We start from the raw sequence: 22,567 nt of genomic DNA, 5'->3' as shown, positions 1-22,567 counted from the left end.
CCAGGCAGAGATGACTGTGGCTGTCGGTGTTTTGAGGGATGGTATCGCAGGCCCCCACCAAACTGAACTTCCTACACTGGGAAACATGCATCCTGGCCATAACTGCAGTTGCCCAGCAGCCGAGAGGAATAACTGAGACTGCTTGATTTTGGATGATAGTTTTTCTCTCCTATGGAGTAGCCAGGAATTCACGAGAGATAATCAATTTGGATACAGCACTTGAGGAGCTGGCCACAATACTGCAGGGGCCCTGACGGAGACACAGGCCCAAGTAACAGAAACATCCACTGAAATGATTGCAATCCGGCAAACAGTCGTACGGAATCGTACGGCTTTAGATTTTATCCCAGCTGAGAAAGGGGGAACCTGTGCTGTTATTGACACAGAATGCTGCACCTATATCCCTGATGAGGCTACTAACGTTACATCCCTCTCCAAGCACACTGCCAAGGAGACTGGCAGCATCAAGAGAGTAGGGCAGGATTTACACGGGTTCACCGAAGGGTCGAAATGGTGATTTTCGAAGACCTGTCGGTAATATGTGGGGCATGAAATTGCATTATGTCCAAATGGTTGTACATATCATTGTTATAATTACTGAGGTATGCCGTTTTTACCCACTGAGAAGTAAATGCTGTACTTGGTTGCTTTCTCTGTAAAAAGTTACTGCTTTGTTGATCATGTAATGATCGAAAGGAGGGAATGATAAAGTATGTAAAAGGGTTAACTCTATATTGAAAAATAGCAGCCTGTTTTTCTGAAAGAAACTTCTGATGATGACCCAATGTGTTAAGCCGTGCTGAGCCATATTTCTTCTTCAGGGTAGCTAGCTAGGGTTTCAGGATGCTTATCTCCTTGTGCACTCATGTGTGGAGATAGGACAGTTTCTGTCTGTTCTCTGTGTGTAAGCCATTATGACTATTTTGTAATTTGTCTTTAGGGTCTGCCATGTAGTAAATATTTTTGGCTCCAGCCTGTCTTGTGTGGGGATTATCTGGACAGATATATCTGTGGTGTAAGGGGAATTGGTGAATTGGGTGGAAGCATTCACAGAATGTTCCTGTCTGAGTGACTAAGTAAGTAAGTCCCGCTCTGAGTGGATAGTTCAAAGGTTAATTTATTATCAAAGCAGGTATTCATAAATAACGCTGAGTTTTTTTTTCTTCTCCAGAGAACCACGAAACAAAGAAAACATGAAAGTCGTTCAGAGAGAAAAAAAAATGAAACTCCATCCCTACCCACCGCATCAAAACGGACGGCATCCCGATCATCAACCCCCAAAATCTGCCCCTCCCGCACAAATGGGAAGAAAAATATCGACACCCGTTAAAAAACATTCCTACCTGGAACAACTGAGGAGGAGCCGGTGTCACCAGTGTGGAGACGGCCACATCGGGAGCAGCGGACACAACAGGCGATCCCCGGAAGATTCACAGGTGAAGTGTCGCCTCACCTGGCAGGAGGATTGGACAACGGAGAAAGTTCGGTCGTCCCGCCCTTTCACTGTGACACCCCAAACCCCACATCAAATCCGTCCAAACGAATCTGGGCGAACTTTAATGACCAATAAATATAATTCATCTCAGCGATCAGCTGTCTGAGTGATTCCCTGACTCTGAGAGGAAGGGGTACCTATGGTCCACATTGTCAGGGTGTTGAGTTTACCAGGAGACAAAGACTGCAGGGACGAGAGGTTTTCTGTTGACTAATACACTGTGTGTGGACCCCGCTGGCAATTCTGGTGTTGTGACCCGAATCGAGACAAACACCACGCTGCCCACTCCACCAACAACACGGCACAGCCGAACACATAACAGAGGACTTTACATCTCACAGCACTGGATTCAGTGATGAAATCCGTGATTAATGTTGTTGTCCCACTGAAAAGTCCATTAACCATAACCATAACCCTGCAATATGGTGTAAAATCCCGCTCCCCATACTAACACGGGTTATACAGACCAAAGAACAAATTGCCGGAGGAACTCAGTGGGTCGGGCAGCATCTGTGGAGGGAAATGGACCGTCAACATTTCGGGCCGAGACCCTCCCTCTGGACTGAGTGTGGACAGGAAATAGTCAGAGAAAAGAGGTGAGGGGTGGGGATGGGGCAAGAGCTGGGGAGTAAGAGGTGGCTACAGGTTAGGGGGGAGGTGGAAGGTGAAAATAGTGACAAGGGTGGGAGGTGAGTAGTTGGGGCAACACGGGGCTGCAAAAGATGGATATTAATTCCATAGAGGATGAACAAAGAGGTTAGAGAGTATTTGTTATAGAGAGCGCAATGAAGATTCACCTGACTGATCCCTGGAGCGGTGGGGTCATCATATGAAGAACGATCAAATGTGATAACTCCAAATGTCATTTAGAGAATCGAGGACTGAGAGGCGAACACATTGAAATGCACAACATCATTACCGGTTGAACCAGGCATCCCAGTCTCTGAAAAAGGGGGTGGACTGTCCGGGACTGTGATGAGGGGAAATGTCTCCATTCCGAGGGTGGTAAATGTCTGTAAATCCCCACCACAGAGGGCGATGAAGACTCAGTGATCATCATCACGTAGAAAAGAGGCCGGCAGATGTATGGAGACCGAAGGGATAGAAGAAATGAGGATCGGACAGAAAAATGTGGCTGAGATCGAAGAGCAGCCGCCATCTTGTTGATGGTTAGAGGGGCCGAATGGCCACCTCCTGCTGTTTCTCACTTGATGTTTCAGAGTTCCTGTCCACTGAGACCGGAGGAATGTGAATAGAAATTAGTGTTTATAAACACAGAACCGATTAAAATGAAACGTGAACAATTCCTGTTTGGGCTTGAATTATGTTTAGGAACTGGATGGGAATCGAACCCGTGACTCTGTGACCTGGGGGTGGAGGGAAAGCGTTTGGCGTAGATATGGTGTGGAAAAGTAGACATGTATCTGGTGTAAATATGGAATAATGTGGGGAATGCGGCGGATGGGTCCGGCAGTGTGTGATGGGCGAAGAGCAGAGTCACCGGTTCAGGTGGGAGACCCTCCACGCGTCATCTGATCCCGTTTCCTGTTCACGTTTTTCTGCAGATCTGCAGCATCTGCAGGTCACTGTTCTACGTGTACGTGTAGCTTCACCTTTCCCCGTTCAGACAAGGCAGTGAGATCCGGATCTGTCACGTCCTCTCGTTGTGGGTGGACAATGTTTTTTTTCCTGCAATATTTTCTGCATGTTTCATTCACTGTTTCAACGTGCTGAAGTGCAGCCGATGTTTCTGGGTGTATGACCCATTTATGTGAGAATTTAGCCATTTATATTTATCTGAGCTTCTCATAAATGTGTACAGTTTAATTCAGCTTCACTTCAGAATTTCCAAAGCAACAACGCTGTCAGTCAAATAGTTCCACACAATTAAAATGGTTTAATACATTTTTATTTTTGTACTATATATATATATACTTATTTTAAATCACAATTGTTAAAATCTTTTGTTAAGAATTAGGTTCTACTGCTACCGCAGAGACAACGAATTTCAAGGCATATGCCGGTGCTATTAAACCTGATTCTGATATTGATATGGGAGACCCACCAGCGGTCACCTGATCCCAGTTACCGCAGATCGTAATGTGAGATTGAAGCATCTTCCATATATTTGCTTTCCACAGAAATGACAACAGTTCAGTTTCCTTCTGTGGTTCCAGAGCAGAAGCTCAGTCTGTCTAATATTTCCACACATTTAAAATGGGGAAATTTGTTTATTATCATCATGTACTGAGCTACAGTGCCAATCTTGCCTGACGTACCATCCACACAGATAGATACATTACAACAGTACATTGAGCTGATATACGACAAAACAATAACTGTAACAAAGCATTATGGCTGCAGAGAAATTGCAGTGCAGATAGACATATGGTGCAGGGTCAAGTCGAGTTACATTGTGAGGTCGAGTCCATTTAATGATTCATTTGGCTTATAACTGCAGACAGGAAACCATCCTTCAGCCTGGTGTTACGCACCTTAAGGGTTTTGTATTTCTCCGCCAATGTGGGAGCGGATTTGCAGCAAGAATGTCCAGGTTATGAGCTTCTTTGTGTACATGGCCTGCTTTTCCGAGGGAGGGAAGTGTAGGGAGAGTCCATGGAGTGGAGGCTTGTGTCTCTGATGTTCTCTGCAGTTCCTTGCAGTCATAGGCAGAGCAGTAGCCATACAAAGCATGAAGTATCGACAAGAAGCTCAGAGACCTCGGCCTTCACCCTGTCTTGTGTAGCTGGATCCTGGACTTCCTGTCAAATCGCCAGCAGGAAGTAAGAGTGGGCTCCCTCACCTCTGTCTCTCTGACCCTCAGCACACATACCCCACAGGGTTGTCTCTTTGGCCCTCTCCTTTACTCTCCATGACTTGTGTTGCCACCCACAGCTCCAATCTGCTAATTAAATTTGCTGACAATACTACATTGATTGGTCTAATCTCAAAAAATAACTTTCAACCGATCAAATGCCTACTGACAAGGTTCGGTCCGAACAAACTTTTCAACCTTCTTCAGGAGATTAGTCAGAGGAAGAGCGATAGCAGTAAAGTTCTTACAGAACTTACGATAATATCCATCTATTCCCAGAAACCTTCTAAGAGCCTTCTTAGCAGTCAGAATAGGAACTTGAGAAATTGCCTGGACTTTTGCCCGAACAGGAGCCAACTTGCTTTGACCTACAACATAGCCAAGACAGGTCACAGTGTCATGGCCAAATTCACTCTTAGCCAAGTTAACTGTAAGGCTGGCCTGGGAAAGCCTGTCAAACAGCTTTTATACTGCAGAGATGTGCTCTTCCCAAGTGTCATTACCTGTGACTAAGTCATCAATATTGGCATCTGTGTGTTTTAATCCTCGAATTACAGAATCAAACGTTCTCTGGAATGTTCCTGGACCATTTTTCATTCCAAACAGCAAAACATTGTATTCATACAACCCAGATGGTGTCACAAACGCAGAAATTTCTCTACCTCTGTCCGTCAATCGAACACACCAATACCCTTTCAATAGATCAATCTTTGTAAGAAATTTAGCTTTTCCAACCTTATTGATGCAATCACCTACCCTAGGGTAGGACATTTGCCTTCCTTTTATCAGTGCAAAATCTAACACTACCATCAGGTTTGGGCACAATGATGCAGGGTGAGCTCCAATCTGATGCTGAAGGACTAATAATACCATTTTCCAGCATATAGTCTATTCCTTGCTCAGCCAATTTACACTTTTCTACGTTCATGCAATATTGGTGTTGTTTAATCGGTTTTGCTTGACCAATATCTACATCATGTATTGCGACCGTGGTTTGCTTGGGAACATCGAGAAATAAATCTTTAAACTTCAGAATTAATTCCTTCAGCTGTTGTTGTTGCTCTGGCTGCAGATGAGCCAACCTGTTATCAATATTTTCTGGAACAACCGAGTTCATTAGCTTAACTGGGACCATGTTTTGCTTGTGAAAATTCTCAGACGAGTCAATTGTTTCATTCTCAGGGTTACCAGATTCATATGTTTTGACAACAACACACACAGATGGTGCCTGCTTGTCAAAATAAGACTTTATTATATTTATCTGTACCACCTGTGTTAGTTTACGTCAGTCGGGTGTTTTGATAACATAACTCACATTATTAATTTGAACGACTATTTCATCCGGTCCATTGAGTTTCGCCTGAAGTGGATTCGTCAACATTGGAGGTAAGGTAAGCAACTTATCCCCCACCTGATATTTTATTTCGCAAGCCCGCTTATCAAACAAACACTTATTTTGTTTTGAGAAATCTTTAAGTTTTGTCTCGCTAGACTACAGGCCTGGAGTAGTTCATTGTTGTACTTCAAAACTTAGTCTAACAAGTTAACATGCACATCCCCATCAATTCATTGTTCCTTTAACAAGGTCAAAGGTCCCCTCACTCTATGACTAAATACAAATTCAAATGGACTAAAGCCCAGTGATTCCTGTACGAACTCTCTTACTGCGAACAAAAGCAAATATATTCCTTCATCTCAGTCTTTTCCATTTTCAACACAGTATGTCTTTTTTTGGCATGTGTGTGCGTGCGTCCGATGATGTATTTTTCAAGCCTTTACAAGGCACGGAGCGAGAGAGTGAGAGACAGTGTGGAACATATTGTGTCTTAATCATTGTTTTGAGGGTAGAATGAAATCTTTCTAGAACCCATCGTAATTCTGGATGGTACGCAGACAATGTAATTTGTTTCGCACCCAGTTCATCAACTACCTGCTGGAATAATCCAGATGTAAAATTACTTCATGTCAGACTGGATTTCTTGAGGCAAACCAAATAAAGTAAAAAAAAAACTCGGTAAGAGCCTTCGCCACAGTTTTAGCTTTAATATTTCTGAGAGGTATTGCCTCTGGGAATCTGGATGCAGTACACATAATAGTTAGCAGATACTGATGGCCAGATTTAGTCTTTGGCAATGGGCCAACACAATCCACTATAAATTTTGAAAAGGGTTCACCAAATGCAGTTATATATAGACTGCAGTGGGGCACTGTGGAGATCTGATTAGGTTTACGAACAACTTGACCAATGTGACAGGTTCTGCAACAGGTCACAACATCTTTCCTCAGATTAGGCCAGTAGAATTATTACATAATCCTGTTTACAGTTTTATTCACTCCAAAATGGCCACCTGAGGGCAGACTGTGGGCCAAAGTTAAAATTTCAGTCCTATAAAGTTTAGGAACTACACCTTGGTGAACAATTGCCCATGCCTCACTCGCTGGTATAGCAGGTGGCCTCCACTTCCTCATTATCACTCCATCCTTGTGATAATACCCTACTGGCACTTTCTTAATCTCATCATCTGAGAAAGCTGTTTCTTTTAAAGCTTCAAACTCAGAGTCTTGGTTCTGTTCTGCGATTAACTCGTCTGCGTCGGAAGACATTTTAGCCATACTTCGAGTTCCTGCGCAGGAAGGATAAATGTTAAAATCCATCTGTGGGTCGTCAGTGTTTGGGTTAATTGTTAACTGCACTGCAGGAACAACTTTACCATCTGCCAGGTCATTCACTAACAGCAAAATAACATCTTCCTCTGGTAAACTGGAGCATACTCCGATCTTAACAGGTCCTGAAACCAACCCTGACAGTAAAGTTACCTTGTGCAATGGCAAGGAAACCATGTCGCCCCCAATGACTTTAATAAGATTTACCTCACCAGTGTTAGTCTCATCACCAAACTTTAGAACGCTGTCTAATATAAGTGACTGAGAAGCCACAGTAACTCAAAGAATTTTCACTGGTACCCGGGTTGACCCTGCCTTTACTAATACAAACCCATCTGACATAAAATGATCGATGCCCTTCTTAACACGGTCAGACCTCTCAGACCTTAACTGAGCCTGAAACAGAATGTTCAGAACCCTTTGGGTTGATAGGTGCTTCAACATACTGACCACAGGTATTTGTGACTGAATCCTTTTCCTTTTTCTTCTTCAAGATGGAACAATTAGCCATAATATAACCAGCTTTCTTACAATAGTAACAAGTGAGGCCAGAATATTTCTCCTTCAACTGCTTCCCTTCATCCTTACTATTGTCACAAGTCCAGCTTTAATTTCTGGTTTACCCTGGTGATCCCTGCTACTCTTTTGGAATCTCTTATTCGGGATAATCTTATCCTTATGAGTAGAAACAAACTCACCTGCTATTCTATCAGACTCCTGCAAATTGGCAGCATCCTTTTCATCTAAATAGGTCTTTATGTCATCACGAATGCACCCTTTGAATTCTTCAATTAAAAGCAACACTTTCAAGCTGTTACAATCGTCATTTATATTTTTATATGTGTACCGGCAGTCAAAACACACAAACTTCTCATAAGCAAGTTCCATATGTCTGTTTCACAGATTCCCTCAAATTTCCAAACTTTTGTCTGTATGATTCTGGGACCAACTCGTAAGCTTTGAGCACAGACTGTATCACTAGGTCATAATCAGCTGTTTCATCAACTGTCAAAGCAGAATAGGCTTGCTGGGCCTTCCCCTTAATTACACTTTGTAACAGAATAGGCCAACCCTCTTTTGGCCACTTTAAACTCTGAGCAACCTTCTCAAAATGCTGAAAGTATATATCAACCTCTGCCTCGTCAAATGGAGGTACCAATTTAACTTCCTGACTGGCCTTAAACTTATCACTAGAGTCTAACGCTAGACCCCTTTGCTGCAATCTCTCTATCTTTTCCAGCTCAAACAGCCTCTGTCTTTCTGTTTCCTCCCTCTGTTTTTCTGCCTCTCTAGCCTCAAACTGCCTCTGCCTTCCGCAGCCTCCATCTTTATTTTTTCTCACCTGTTCTGCAGCTCAAGCTAACGAGGTTTACTTTCAAGAAACGCCTCCACTTTAAACAGTCCCTCAGATACATAATGTTTAGCTATTATCCTCTGCATCTGTGCCTTCCTTATTGTCGATTTCACCTTAGCAAGTTTTAACCTTCTAGCAAGACTCAACAACTCAATCCTTCTGGCGTCCTCTAATACCTCAGAGGCTGGCGCTTCCTGACATCTATCAACATCCATTGCTACTGATTTTCCACACACAAATAAATCAGAGGGACTTCCTCAATGAAATCGATAATTAATGACAATGCCCCCAAAACTGTTAATATCTCGGACGCAGGCCCAATTTTGTTATGAATCATAACGCTTTAGAAATGAACCAGCAGCAATAGACTACACCTGGGGTCTGTTTTTGAAGTTAAAACTATCTTTATTAGAATCTACTTATAATATAGAAACAAGCAAGATAAACAAAAGTTAACATTGTTGTGTGTATATATATGTGCAAATATAACTCCAAAACTATTGAGCTCGGGAGAAACAAGACTTGGAGTCTTGAGATGGCAAAGTATGAAAGTTCAGTTCAACCATGGAATAGGTGATGAGAGAGATATTTGTAATCCAGCGTAAATGTTGAGAGAAGGCAATTATGTCGAATTCCACAGGTTTCATGGTGGTAAAACAAGACAACAGTTGCTGTAAATTTTATCCGTCATCATTCCAAATCGACATACGAATTATCACGGAAAGTGACTTGTCACAAGGGGTATCGTCTTCAAGTAAATTACCACACCACACCCAGGTAAGGGTTAATACATCAGTGGTCTTCACAGGATACCCCAAATCAGATCCACTCCTACGGATCAAACGAGGTGACAACCACACATTTGAGTACGCTGAATCGATAATTAACCCACCCTTTTGGGCATAGGAAAGTTGCGATCAGTGACCCTTGGCCGCCACTTCCCTTGTTTTGATCTTTCCATTTTTCCTTCTTCGTCTCCGTCTATCTCTGAGTGTCTTTGCCCTCGGTTAAAACTAAACAAGCTGCACGTGATGTAAACAAGCTGCAAGTCAGACTGATTCACCTTCTTAATCTCTCTCTCTCTTAAAATGACAGTCCACGGCAAACAAAACCTAGGGAATCATAACAACGGCCACATCCCAATGGGAACTGACTGGTGTGCCAGTAATTGGGGTGAATGTGTGAATCCTTTCCCACATTCTGAGCAGGTGAATGGGCGCTCTCCAGTGTGAACTCGCTGATGTCTCTGTAGATGGGATGACTGAGTGAATGTCTTCCCACAGTCTGAGCAGGTGAACGGCCTGTCTCTGGCATGAACTTGCTGATGTACCTTCAGATGCGATGATTTAGTGAATCCCTTCCCACATTCTGAGCAGGTGAATGGCTTCTCCCCAGTGTGAACTTGCTGGTGACTCTGTAGGGTGGATGAATGAGTGAATCTCGTCCCACAGTCTGAGCAGGTGAATGGCTTCTCCCCAGTGTGAACTTGCTGGTGACTCTGTAGGGTGGATGAGTGAGTGAATCTCGTCCCACAGTCTGAGCAGGTGAATGGCTTACCCCAGTGTGAACTTGCTGTTGACTCTGTAGGGTGGATGAGTGAGTGAATCTCGTCCCACATTCTGAGCAGGTGAATGGCCTCTCTCCAGTGTGAACTCACTGGTGTATCTGTAGGGTGGATGACTCAGTGAATCCTTTCCCACATTCTGAGCAGGTGAACTGCTTTTCCCCCGTGTGAACTGACTGGTGTGCCAGTAATTGGGATGACCGAGTGAATCCCTTCCCACACTCTGAGCAGTTGAAGGGCTCTCTCCAGTGTGAACTCGCTGATGACTCTGTAGTGTGGATGACTGTGTGAATCCCTTCCAACAGACTGAGCATGTGAATGGCTTCTCCCCAGTGTGAACTCACTGGTGACTCTGTAGCTGAGATGAATGAGTGAATAACTTCCCACAGACTGAGCAAGTGAACGGCTTCTCCCCAGTTTGAACTCACTGGTGTGCCATTAGGTCAGATGACTGAGTGCATTCTCTCCCAGAAATTCAGCAGATGACAGCCTCTGCCCGGTGTGTACTGACTGGTGTGTCCACAGGTGGGAAGACTGACTGAATCCTTTCTCACACACAGAACAGGTGAATGGCCTTGCCCAGTGTGAACTTACCTTCAGTTGAGATGACCGAGTGAATCCATTCCCACTGTCTGAGCAGGTGAACGGCCTTTCTCCTGTGTAAAATGACGGGCGTGCCAGTTGGTCAAATGCACGAGTGAATCCCTCCCCACAGTCTGAGCAGGAAGGATGGTCGATTGAATCACTTGTTCCACTTTTTAAACATCTAGACAGAGACAGCAAAACTGGCATGTCGTGTTTGAGATCCCTGGAGACAAATTCCTTCTCATTTTTAACCTGTAAAAAGATTTACAAAATACAGTAATGGGTGTAGGACAACATTTCAAGTGAGAATACTTGAGTTGCCAAGGTTTGATCACCCAATTTACTATCTCACCTTGAATGCTGAATGACTGAACCTTCGTGACCAAACTCCCTTATGAGAGTTTGTCAAGTGCCTTGCTAAAGTCCATGTAGACAACATCCACTGCCTTGACCTCCCCATCCTTTTTGTTTCCTCATATGGATTACCATTCTGATCTTGCAGAGGATTAATTTTTTCCCATGTAATCTTTTTTACTCTTAACATATCTGCAGAATCCCTGAGGATTCTCCTTCACCTTGTCTGCTGGGGCAACCTCATGCCTTCTTTTATTTCACTCATAAGTGTTCACTTGAATTTCCTGTATTTCATAACTACCCCATTTGTTTCTATCTGCCTGTACCTGGTATGTGTCTCCTTTTGTTTTGATCTGGGAGAGGAAAGCCAAAGGGGTGATAGAGCTGCATGCTGGGAGGTGGTGGTAAGGTGGGGGGAGGGGGGGTTGAACGAAAGTTGCAGGGGGAATGGGAGCCTGAATAACTGAACAGTGTTTGTGGAGATAGTTGTTGTTCAGTCCTCAAAGTCAGGAATGAAAAAGTTGAGCATAATGCAGTGAATATGCTGAGCCCTGAATATTTCAATACAAGGAGCAGCGTAGGAAAGGTGGATGTGTTCAGGGCATGGATCAACGCCTGGAATTATGATACTAGGATCTGGCTGCTTGGGACAGGCTGCTTTATGGCAAAGGTATAGGCAGGCAGAATCTTATGGAGTATAAGAAATGCAAGAGAACACATAAGAAATAAACCAGTATGGCTAAAAGAAGGCATGAGGTTGCCCTCACAGAAAAGATGAAGGATAATTCTCTGAGATTCTAGAGATAGATTAAGAGCAAAAAGATTTCAATGCACAAAGGTGGTCCTCTGGAAAACCGGAATGGCAATCCACATGTGGAACCAAAGCAGATGGTGGAGATCTTAAATCTTAAATATTTTTCCATCTCTGTTTACTCAGGAGATGGCAAAGAGTCTCTGGGAGTGTGGAAAAGCGGCATTTAAATTGTGGACCCTATACAGATTAAAGAAGAGTAGTTAATTCACTGTTCAAAATAGAAGATATAAATCTACAGCATATTCCAGACCATTCAGCCTAAAATGTTGTGCCAACCATGTAACCTACTCTAGTAACTGCCTAGAATTTCCCCAGCACACAGCCCTCTGTTTTTCTAAGCTCCATGTACCTATCTAAGAGGCTGTTAAAAGACCCCATTGTATCTGTCTGGACCACCGCTGCTGGCAGTGCATTCCACGCACGCACGACTCTCTGTGTAAAAATCTTACCCCTGACATCCCTCAGTATCTATTTCCAAGCACCTTAAAACTATGCCCCCTCGTGTTAGCCATTTCAACCCTGGGAAAAACCTCTGGCTATCCACACGCTCAATGCCCCTCATCATTTTATACACGTAAAAAAGGCTCTAAACATAAAGAGGAAATTATACATTGGATTGAGGATTTGTTAGAAGTATAGAAAATTATAAGGGTATAGATAGGGTAAATGCAAGCAGCTTTTTCCACTGAGGTTGGGTGGGACGACAACCAGAGGTCATGGGTAAGTGGGGAAGGTGAAAATTTAATGGGAACATGTGGAAAAGCTCTTTACTGAAATGGTTGTGAGAGTGTGGAATGAGATGCCAGCACAAGTGGTGAATATGAGCTTGGTTTCACCACTTAAAGGAAGTTTGGATGGGAGCCTGGATGGTACGGGTATGGAGTGTGATGGTCCCAGTGCAGGTAGTTGCATTAGACAGCTTAAATGTTTTTTTCAGCATTTACTAGATGGGCCAAATAGCCCATTTCCGTACTGAACTTCTCCATGTTTCTATGACAGAGAAACTGGCCAAACTTGTTTGGAAGGGAAAGATAGGAGTGACAATGGAGCAACAATGGCTGGAATTTCTGGGAGCAATTCGGGAGCTGAGTGATTCCACAGAAGTGGAAATATTAGAAAGACAGGAGGACACAACCGCGGCTAAAATGAGAAGCCAAAGCCAACATAAAGCCAGAGAGATGGCACATAATAGAGCAAAAACTTTTAGAAACCAACAGCAGACAACTAAAAAAACTCAGATGAGCTCAGTGTGTGGAATCCTGATATTGTAGTCATTAATGGGTCTTGGTAGCTCCCAACAGTCTGAGGGATTTAGAGGAACAAAATATCTGGGGCCTCGATATCTCTTGAAAACCAAGGTTCCCTGCACCAGTTATCTCTCAACTTTTATTTTGGCAGGCACATACAAACTCCACACCCTCAAAATTTCACTTCTGAAGGCCTCCCACTTACAAGTACTCCATTGCCAGGAAACAGCCTGTCCCAAACCGCACTTGTTAGATCCTTTCTGATACCATCAAAATTGACCTTTCTCCAATATAGAATCTCAACCCATGGTCCAGACCTCTCTTATTCCATCTTTATTTTGAATCTCATGGCATTATGATCACTAAATTCTGTCACGAGCCTTAGATCATTTCCTAACAGCTTATTACACACTTCTACGTTGGGAATTTTACGTACTGATTAAGGGTACTTTTGACAAACTTTACCCCATCTAGTCCTTTTACAGTATGGGAGTTCCAGTCAATGTATGTAAAGTTAAAATCACTTACTGAATAAACCTAAGTTTATTGACATGGTCTACAATCTCGTTACAAATTTGTTCCTCTAAATCCCTCAGACTGTTGGGTGTAAACAAGTCCCAATAATGGCTACAATATCATAATTCCCTGTCCTGAGCTCATCGGGCTTTCCTACGGTGCTTCTTGCATTGTGATATACACAGCTCAGCACATTCATCGCACCATGCTCAACCATTTGATTGCTGACTCTGTCTGAGGTCTGAACAACATCCTACTGGTGTCAAGAAAACAAACTCTCCCACATTATCATAAAAACAAAGGAGCTGATTGTGGACTACAGGAGGAATGGAGACAGGCTAACCCCTATTAACATTAATCAATCTGTGGTTAAGAAGGTGAAGAGCTTTAAGTTCCTTGGTATAAACACCACCGAGGATATCACATTGTGCCCTGACGAAAGGTCTCGGCCAGAAACGTCGACAGTGCTTCTCCCTATAGATGCTACCTGGCCTGCTGTGTTCCACCAGCATTTTGTGTGTGTTGCTTGAATTTCCAGCATCTGCAGATTTCCTCGTGTGTACGTACCGGCTGTGTTGTGAAAAAAGCACAACAGTACCTCTTTCACCTCAGACAGCTGAAGAAGTTTGGGATGGGGTCCCAAATACTAAGAACTTTCTACAGGAATGTAATTGAGAGCATCCTGACTGGCTGCATCACTGCCTGGTATGGGAACTGTACTTCCCTTAATTGCAGGAACCTGCAGAGAGTGGTGTGGACAGCCCAGCACATCTGTAGATGTGAACTTCCCACTATTCAGGACATTTACAGAGACAGGTGTGTAAAAAGGGCCCAAAGGATATCGGGGACCAATTCCACCACAACCACAAACTGTTCCTGCTGCTACCATCCTGGAAACAGTACCACAGCAAAAGGACCAACAGGCTCCTGGACATCATCTTCTACCAGGCCATCAGACTGATTAATTCTGCTGATACAGTTGCATTTGTATGTTATATTAACTGTCCTATGTACAAACTATTTATCATAAATGACTATATTTTACACATTGCAAATTTAGACGGAGACATAATGTATAGGGAGGATCGATGTAATAAAGTCAATTCAATTCAATTCACCCTCTCCACTATCTGTTCTGTCATTCTGGCTCGCATTCCCCCTACAACTTATTTTAACCACATTAACCCTCACCCCCCACCCCACCACTAGCAACCATTACCACTAGGATATTAGTCCCCTCTTGTTCTGTTCCCCTAACTATCGAATCCCATATCACCCCTTTGACTTTCCTCTGCCAGGTAATCCCCCCCAACAGTTTCTAAAGTGTTGGGGAGGAAGCATTAAGAAGAGGGACTTAAGAACTTTTTTAAGCTATTATTAATGCTTTTTGAGACGGTGATTTAGATGCATATCATTTTTTTTTTTACTGAGTTAAGTATTGTATGTAATTAGTTTTGCTACAACAAGTGTATGGGACATTGGAAAAAAAGTTGAATTTCCCCATGGGGATGAATAAAGTATCTATCTATCTATCTATCTATCTATCTATCTATCTATCTATCTATCTATCTATCTATCTATCTATCTATCTATCTATCTATCTATCTGTTGTTCTTGGGGGATGAGCACTAGAGTACTCTGCAATGGCTATTTACCCTCATTCCCCTTCCTGACTCTCATCCCGTTTCCTGTGTCCTGCAACTTGGGTGTAACTCACCTCCTAACTATCACCCCCTCCAACTCCTGGATGATCCAGAATTCATCCATTTCTAGCTCCAACTCCTTAAATTGCAGCTGAACACACATCTTGTAGGTGAGGGCATCAGGGACACTGGAGGACTCCCCACCTTCCCACCAATGTCCCCTCAAATTTCTAATGACCATTGTGCACATAAATCATGTACTGTGCATTCTTTCACCCAGTGACAACATGTGCACAGTGAATTTTATCTGGAGAGGTAGGAACTTGGATCTCCTTTGAGTTCGATCGAGTTCATCTGCACTCTCACAGAACCTATGTAGCAGGCCTGTAATGGGTAATGAAGGATTTGCACATTGCCTATATGTGGTTTGCCTGCTAAATTACACTTTAAAAAGACAGATTTCAAATAGCACTCCACTTCTTCCCACTTGTAATTTCTCCAGCAACGTTTGCATCGCCACAATACACACATCAGTTTCTGTATTGTACATAAATATTCCCCCTGAAGACTCCCCCAATGACTGACGGTGGTGAACTCAGTGATGGCAATGCCAATGAATATGAAGGGAATGGCAGTAGTCTGTCTCATTGGAGTCTGGCACATTTGCGATGTGAAAGCTACTTGTTGCCCAAGGACAAAGGTTTTTGATGTCATTATCTTCCCAGAGAGAATGGGTCAAAACATGTCGTCACGGGCAGAAAAGTCCAGAAAAACGGAGGTAGCTCAAGCAACACACACAAAATGCCGGAGGAACTCAGCAGGCCAGGCAGCATCTAGGGAAAAGTGTACTAATGCTGAGTTTCTGGTGATTTTCTCAACTGATTATGTAAAAGACCCTAATTTGTTCCCTTTCTCCGAGTTCCTAATCCTTGCATTTAGATAGCTGGAGCTCAGCTCTGTCTGAGAGATCCATCGGTTCCCATTCCCTCATCAGTCGGTGTACGGATCGTGGGGCTGAGAGACAGGGAGGTGAGCAGGACTGTCCCGGGATTGCGGGGTACAGTGTCGGAATGTCACAGCAATTGTCCCTCAGTCGGTGTTTAGGACAGTCGCCCGGAGATAATCACTTAACTGAGTCCGATCCAGAAGCCGTACTCCCGAGGCCTTTCGTGAATTGCGCGCATGCGTGATATTCGCAAACGTCATCAATCTTGACGCCTGCGCATGTGATCGATGCTTCAGCGCCGGCGAAATTTTTAATGCAGGGCATTATCGGTAATCAAGGTACCGTTAAAAGTTTCTGCAAGCTCCGGTTCCATCTCCAAACCTCAGTTTTTTTTTGTATATAGAAAACTCAGGAGCTGTTTTAACGCAGAAAGCGGCTCCCATAAACAATATACTCACTATCAAAGTGTATCTAATGCCCAAGTCCAATCCACAAAGGCAGATATAAAACACAGGAGTTTAATTTATTACCATCCTTGTGGATCAAGTGTGGAATTACTTCCGATATTGGAACAGTATTTGACGCGTTCATCTGAGCGGTACAGACTTCTAAAAAAATTCAAAGCTGAGGTACAGGGGGAGAGCAGAAGAGCTTTCACCTGCTCTCTGAATCTGGTCTCGGTCACTCCGTAGATAAATGTATTGGTGCAGCTGCTGAAATTCTGAATCACAGAACCCCAAAACTGTGCCTGAAAAAGCCGGATTGACACTTCCAGGTCTGTGTAGAGGCATCGCATGAGAATGAAGACCAGAGTGGTTGTCGCCCAACAGAGAAGGAAACTCGCCGACAGGCTGAAGAGCAGAATGATGGATTGTCTCCGACTCTCCATCTCCGGATCTCGCTGTTTCCGGCAAATTCCCCGTCCCTTCAGCCCCCTGCGGACTCTGCTCGCCGCCAGTATCTGTCTGACGGTCAACGCATTGAGGGTCAAAATGAGGAAGAAAGGAAGTAGCGGATTCAACAGACGGTCCCCTCAATAAAACCACTCAAACGATCCCGAGAAAAGAAGTGCGGGCCTACCGAAACAGATCCAGTCACCACTCACCAACAACGCCTTCCATGTATATGACATAAAATGGGATGTTTTTTAAACAGAAACCGATCGATATTGCGCCAATCACTATACCCGCAATTTTGGGGGTACAGTATTTTGATTTAAATTTAGCGGAGCAAATGGCCACAAAGCGATCGAAAGTGAAAACGACAGTAAACCACACGGAACAGTCAACGGCCACGTGACACAGGACGTAGTGGACAAGGCAGAACGGAGCGGTGGCCAGGACTCCGTAACTAAATCCTTTTGCTCAACCCATCTGGTAGAACAGGACTTCGATAATCACCACCATTAGATCCGCCGCAGCCATCGCCACCAGGTACCGCGTGACGCATTTGGAGAGACCGCAGTTTCTTCGGCTGAGAATGATGATCGCCACAAGGTTAACTGCAGTGAAACTAAAAGGACCAAAAATAAGAATAAAGAAATTCAAAAGCTTTTTTTTGCATTACTACAGCCGTCAATTGTTCTCTTGAAATAAAATCCATCGTTTATCTCTGCTGGACATTATCAGTTGAAGTAAAAAGATACTTTGTTTGTTTGAACACGTGACCGCAGCATAAAGCGTTTTACAGGAGCGCATGCTCACATTAATCTCTTCACGTTCACAGATGCAGCAGCGATGAGCAGAGTCCAAGAATGATAGATCACAGAAACGGGTCCTTCGGCCCAATATCTCCATGCCGACCGACATGGCCACCTGATACCGTTGTCCGTGATTGGATCAGATTCGTCAAACTGTCCACCTGTATTTTAAATATTATTAATGACTCTGTAAAGCCCATTTCCTTTCTCAGGCTGTTCAATACACAGAGCAACTTCTATGTGACGAAACGTCGCTCGGAATCCAGCTACATTCTGCCCTCAATAAAATGCCACTCGGCCGAACCTCTCCCTGTAACTCAACCCCGAGAGTCCCTGCAGCATCTCTGTGAATACTGTCTGCACTCTTTTCAGCGGACTTCTGCCTTTCCTATAACAGGGCGACCCCTCAATAAAATGCCCCTCGGCCGAACCTCTCCCTGTAACTCAACCCCGAGAGTCCCTGCAGCATCATTGTGAATACTGTCTGCACTCTTTTCAGCGGACTTCTGCCTTTCCTATAACAGGGCGACCAAGACTGTTCACAGAACTCCAAGCGCGGTATCTCCAAGGAGAGGGGGAGTGTAATTGAAGTGCGCATCTACACTTCTTTCCGAAAGTCTGAGTTACTATTCGATTGCAGGGTCAGATTCTGAAAACAAGATCTCGCACCGCAACAACCTTCCCTCTGTTTTATTTTACTGATTCGGGGACAAACCATTGCTCTGAGCAGAACATCGTTACACGGTCTTAAAAGTGCTCGGCACTTGTAATGTTTTTTTAAATCTGTAATATGCAAGTCAAACGATGACAAAACATAACACACAACACACGTAAACACTGTCAGACAGTCACAATTGACAGGGAGGATGCAACAGTGAAATGTTCTGACGGGACGGCGATGGTGGTTTCTGAACAGTGAGCGACCGACTTAGATAGATAGATAGATAGATAGATAGATACTTTATTCATCCCCATGGGGAAATTCAACCTTTTTTCCAATGTCCCATACACTTGTTGTAGCAAAAACTAATTATACAATACTTAACTCAGTAAGAACTATCTCAAAAAGCATTAATAATAGCTTAAAAAAGTTCTTAAGTCCTGGCGGTTGAATTGTAAAGCCTAATGGCATTGGGGAGTATTGACCTCTTCATCCTGTCTGAGGAGCATTGCATCGATAGTAACCTGTCGCTGTAACTGCTTCTCTGTCTCTGGATGGTGCTATGTAGAGGATGTTCAGGGTTTTCCATAATTGACCGTAGCCTACTCAGCGCCCTTCGCTCAGCCACCGATGTTAAACTCTCCAGTACTTTGCCCACGACAGAGCCCGCCTTCCTTACCAGCTTATTAAGACGTGAGGCGTCCCTCTTCTTAATGCTTCCTCCCCAACACGCCACCACAAAGAAGAGGGCGCTCTCCACAACTGACCTATAGAACATCTTCAGCATCTCACTGCAGACATTGAATGACGCCAACCTTCTAAGGAAGTACAGTCGACTCTGTGCCTTCCTCCACAAGGCATCTGTGTTGGCAGTCCAGTCTAGCTTCTCGTCTAACTGTACTCCCAGATACTTGTAGGTCTTAACCTGCTCCACACATTCTCCATTAATGATCACTGGCTCCATATGAGGCCTAGATCTCCTAAAGTCCACCACCATCTCCTTGGTCTTGGCGATATTGAGACGCAGGTAGTTTGAGTTGCAGCATATCACAAAGTCCTGTATCAGTTTCCTATACTCCTCCTCCTCCTGTCCATTCCTTACACACCCCACTATGGTCGTGTCATCAGCGAACTTCTGCCATTCTGTCTTCATTGTGACCATTTGTGACAGTGTTGTAACTTGAAACAATGACAATGCACGTACGCTGAAGCTAAAATGTTTCAATGTAAATGTGGTTAGTTTAGCGTTTACCCATTTATGGATTATATTCATTAATACAGTTAAATTCATCATTATATTACCAAAGATTTCGAAAGATTTTAGCATAATTTCAAAATGATGTTAACATGCTGTAAAATAAATTCCAGCTGCTTGTCCACAAATGCCACGTTCGCGGGGGACAATTTCAATCATGGCGAGGCTGTGGTCTGGAATTGATGATGGGCGCAGTAAAAGAAGTCCTGATCCTTCGAGCCGGAATCGAACCAGCGACCTAAGGATGACTCTATTTCCTCTACAGTCCTCCGCTCTACCAACTGAGCTATCGAAGGAAAAGCGACACCAAGTTTCTCCACGTTGGCTCCTACCGACAATCATTATGCAGATTTCAGCCTGGCATCTGTCGACCGATGGCAAAAGCCTGCCTATGGCAACTATCTCGTCCTTCCAGCACTGGGGGCCACAGGCCACGGGGCGACGCCTATCACCGCGCATCTGACAATTCTAGGGACACTACGATTCCAACACAGCTCTTTGATCGTCCTCGCCCGTTCAAATCAAAGGTTACTCAGCTTTCTCTTTTCACCCAGTAACCAGGGCAATGTCCTTCTAACCACTCACCTGATTTATGCCTGAATCGTCGCCTGCAGCTCATGCATTACTGAAACACCAGCTGCCAGCCAGCTTTTCCTCCTATCTGCTTTCAACGCAGCAAACCTACGACATTTTCTCCCGGCCCTTTGACTGAGGCACTTCCCGCTCGCTCTGCGCCAACCGCATCTTTTGTGCATTCCAAGATCAGGGATTTGGTGCGACGAATCCTCTGAATACAAAATGCCAATGGAGAATGCGAGCATCGATCTCGCTACCTCTCGCATGCTAAGCGAGCGCTCTACCATTTGAGCTAATTCCCCCGCACGTCACGCTAACCTCCTATAATTTGCTCCGTTGGACAAACATCATTGCATGCCTGCCACTGTTCACCGATGCACAATCAGCAGCTCACAGACAGGCACACTCACTCACTCACTCACTCATCAGTAGCTGAGAGCGGCGTGAGGTCTCTGCTTCCGTATAAGTAATGCAAAGGTACTTACCCGGGATACCGACAATTACAATGACTGTATAACAAATATCCCTGTCTGGAAACATTGTTAATCCAAGGCTGTTCTGTTTGGAATTATGTCAATTTCTAAATTTCATAAAAGTTGTAAATAGCCAGTAAATAAACTCAAACAGTTATAACAAAGCCCAAAGAGCAAATTTCTTTTACGCCTGCAAAGTAAAACCCTTCACCGATCACACGTTGTTGAGAGTCCACCGCGTCTGGATGTTTCCCTCCTAAATGTAGCTGAAGCTCAGAATGACGTACTTTTATAGAAAAATCGGTCACCAATAATGAAAACAACTTGTACAGTGACTAGTGCTAATTACCGCTAGTTAACAAAAATATCTCTGCTCTAACGAACCGTAATGTCAGTGGGGAAATAACACGCCGTGGTGACCCACTTCCTAGCGCACTCGAACCGGCTCACAAATAGCCAGCGCGCCGGCATAAAGGCCAGTCCCAAAAGGGCGCCAAGTCTGCTTCACCAGCAAGGGGAAAAGCCCGCGCGGGTCTGTGAATACTTGCCCCCTACAGCATCCGCGTGCGGGACAGGACTGTGAATACGTGCCCCCTACAGTATCCGCGCGCGGGACAGGACTGTTAATACGTGCCCCCTGCAGCATCCGCGCGCGGGACAGAACTGTGAATACGTGCCCCCTACATCATCCGCGCCCGGGGAGGGCGGGATCAGAAAGACTTTAAAGCGAGGCCGCGAAGTTCGAATAAAATCTTTATGTAACTGCAGCTCACCGACTACGTGTCGTTATTTTAGCGCTGCGTGTAGCACATCGCTACAATTGGTGACCCCGACGGCCCAAACGATATTTGGGCCGAAGATGACCGACGCCGCATCTGTTCATGCTGTTTCGTTGAAACTGCCAAGCTTCTGGACGCTGCGACCTCACCTATGGTTCCAGCAAGCAGAAACCCAATTCTACGTTCGGCAGATAACCTCAGAGGACACACGGTACTACTACGTGGTGAGCTCCCTCGACCAGGACAGTGCGGCTCAGGTTGAGGAGTTCATACAGTCTCCGCCAGCGGACGGCAAGCACAGGGAATTCAAAGCCCTGCTCATAAGGACTTTCGGACTCTCACGGCGCGAGAGGGCTGCCCGTTTACTGCACCTGAATGGTTTGGAGGACAGACCTCCATCGGCTTTAATGAATGAGATGTTGTCTCTGGCCGGCGGACACACACCCTGCCTTATGTTTGAGAAGGCATTCCTGGAGCAGCTGCCCGAGGACATACGCCTGCTGCTGTCCGACGCGGATTTCAGCGACCCCCGGAAGGTGGCAGCCCGAGCGGACTTGCTGTGGAACCCAAGAAGGTGAGTGGGGCGTCCATCGCACTGATCACCCGGCCACGCTCCCAGCAGCAGACCAGTCCAGGCCCGGCCGCAGAGCCCGCTAACCCCAGAGGCAGGGGTGAGGAGCCCAACGAACAATGGTGCTTCTACCACCAGCGGTGGAGCGCGGAAGCCCGCCACTGTCGCCCGCCCTGCAAGTTCCCGGGAAACGCCAGGGCCAGCCGCCGCTGATGGCTACGGCGGCTGGCCATCGGGATAGCTTCCTGTATGTGTGGGACAAGCGGTCGGGACGCCGTTTTTTGGTCGACACCGGGGCTGAGATCTGCGTCTTACCTCCGACGAGTTACGACACCCGCAGCAGGGCGCCGGGTCCCCCCCTACGGGCCGCGAACGGCAGCACAATAAGGACTTATGGCACCCGTCCGGTGCAGCTACGGTTCGGCTCCAGCAAGTTCACGTGGGACTTCACACTGGCCGCCGTAGCCCAACCGCTTCTGGGTGCGGATTTTCTGCAGTCTCACAGCCTACTGGTCGAGCTGCCCAGGAAGAGACTGGTTCACGCCGAGACCTTTCA

At 45.1% G+C, this 22,567-nt stretch overlaps 2 non-coding genes and 1 pseudogene across 2 annotated transcripts; 1 reads left to right on the top strand and 2 right to left on the bottom strand.

Moving 5' to 3' along the window:
• The first annotated feature begins 19,769 nt into the window (after positions 1 to 19,769).
• Positions 19,770 to 22,567, top strand: part of LOC140722627 (uncharacterized) — a 59,068-nt pseudogene continuing 56,270 nt past the window's right edge.
• On the bottom strand, positions 19,823 to 19,908 carry trnay-gua (transfer RNA tyrosine (anticodon GUA)). Its single transcript is given in 2 exon segments — positions 19,823 to 19,858; positions 19,872 to 19,908. It is a non-coding gene; the product is annotated as a tRNA-Tyr (tRNA).
• trnaa-agc (transfer RNA alanine (anticodon AGC)) lies at positions 20,418 to 20,490 on the bottom strand. The gene has a single exon. It is a non-coding gene; the product is annotated as a tRNA-Ala (tRNA).

Source organism: Hemitrygon akajei, unplaced genomic scaffold (assembly GCF_048418815.1).
Source record: "Hemitrygon akajei unplaced genomic scaffold, sHemAka1.3 Scf000082, whole genome shotgun sequence".
NCBI classification, from domain to species: Eukaryota; Metazoa; Chordata; class Chondrichthyes; order Myliobatiformes; family Dasyatidae; genus Hemitrygon; species Hemitrygon akajei.
This window is presented reverse-complemented; position numbering and strand designations above follow the sequence as displayed.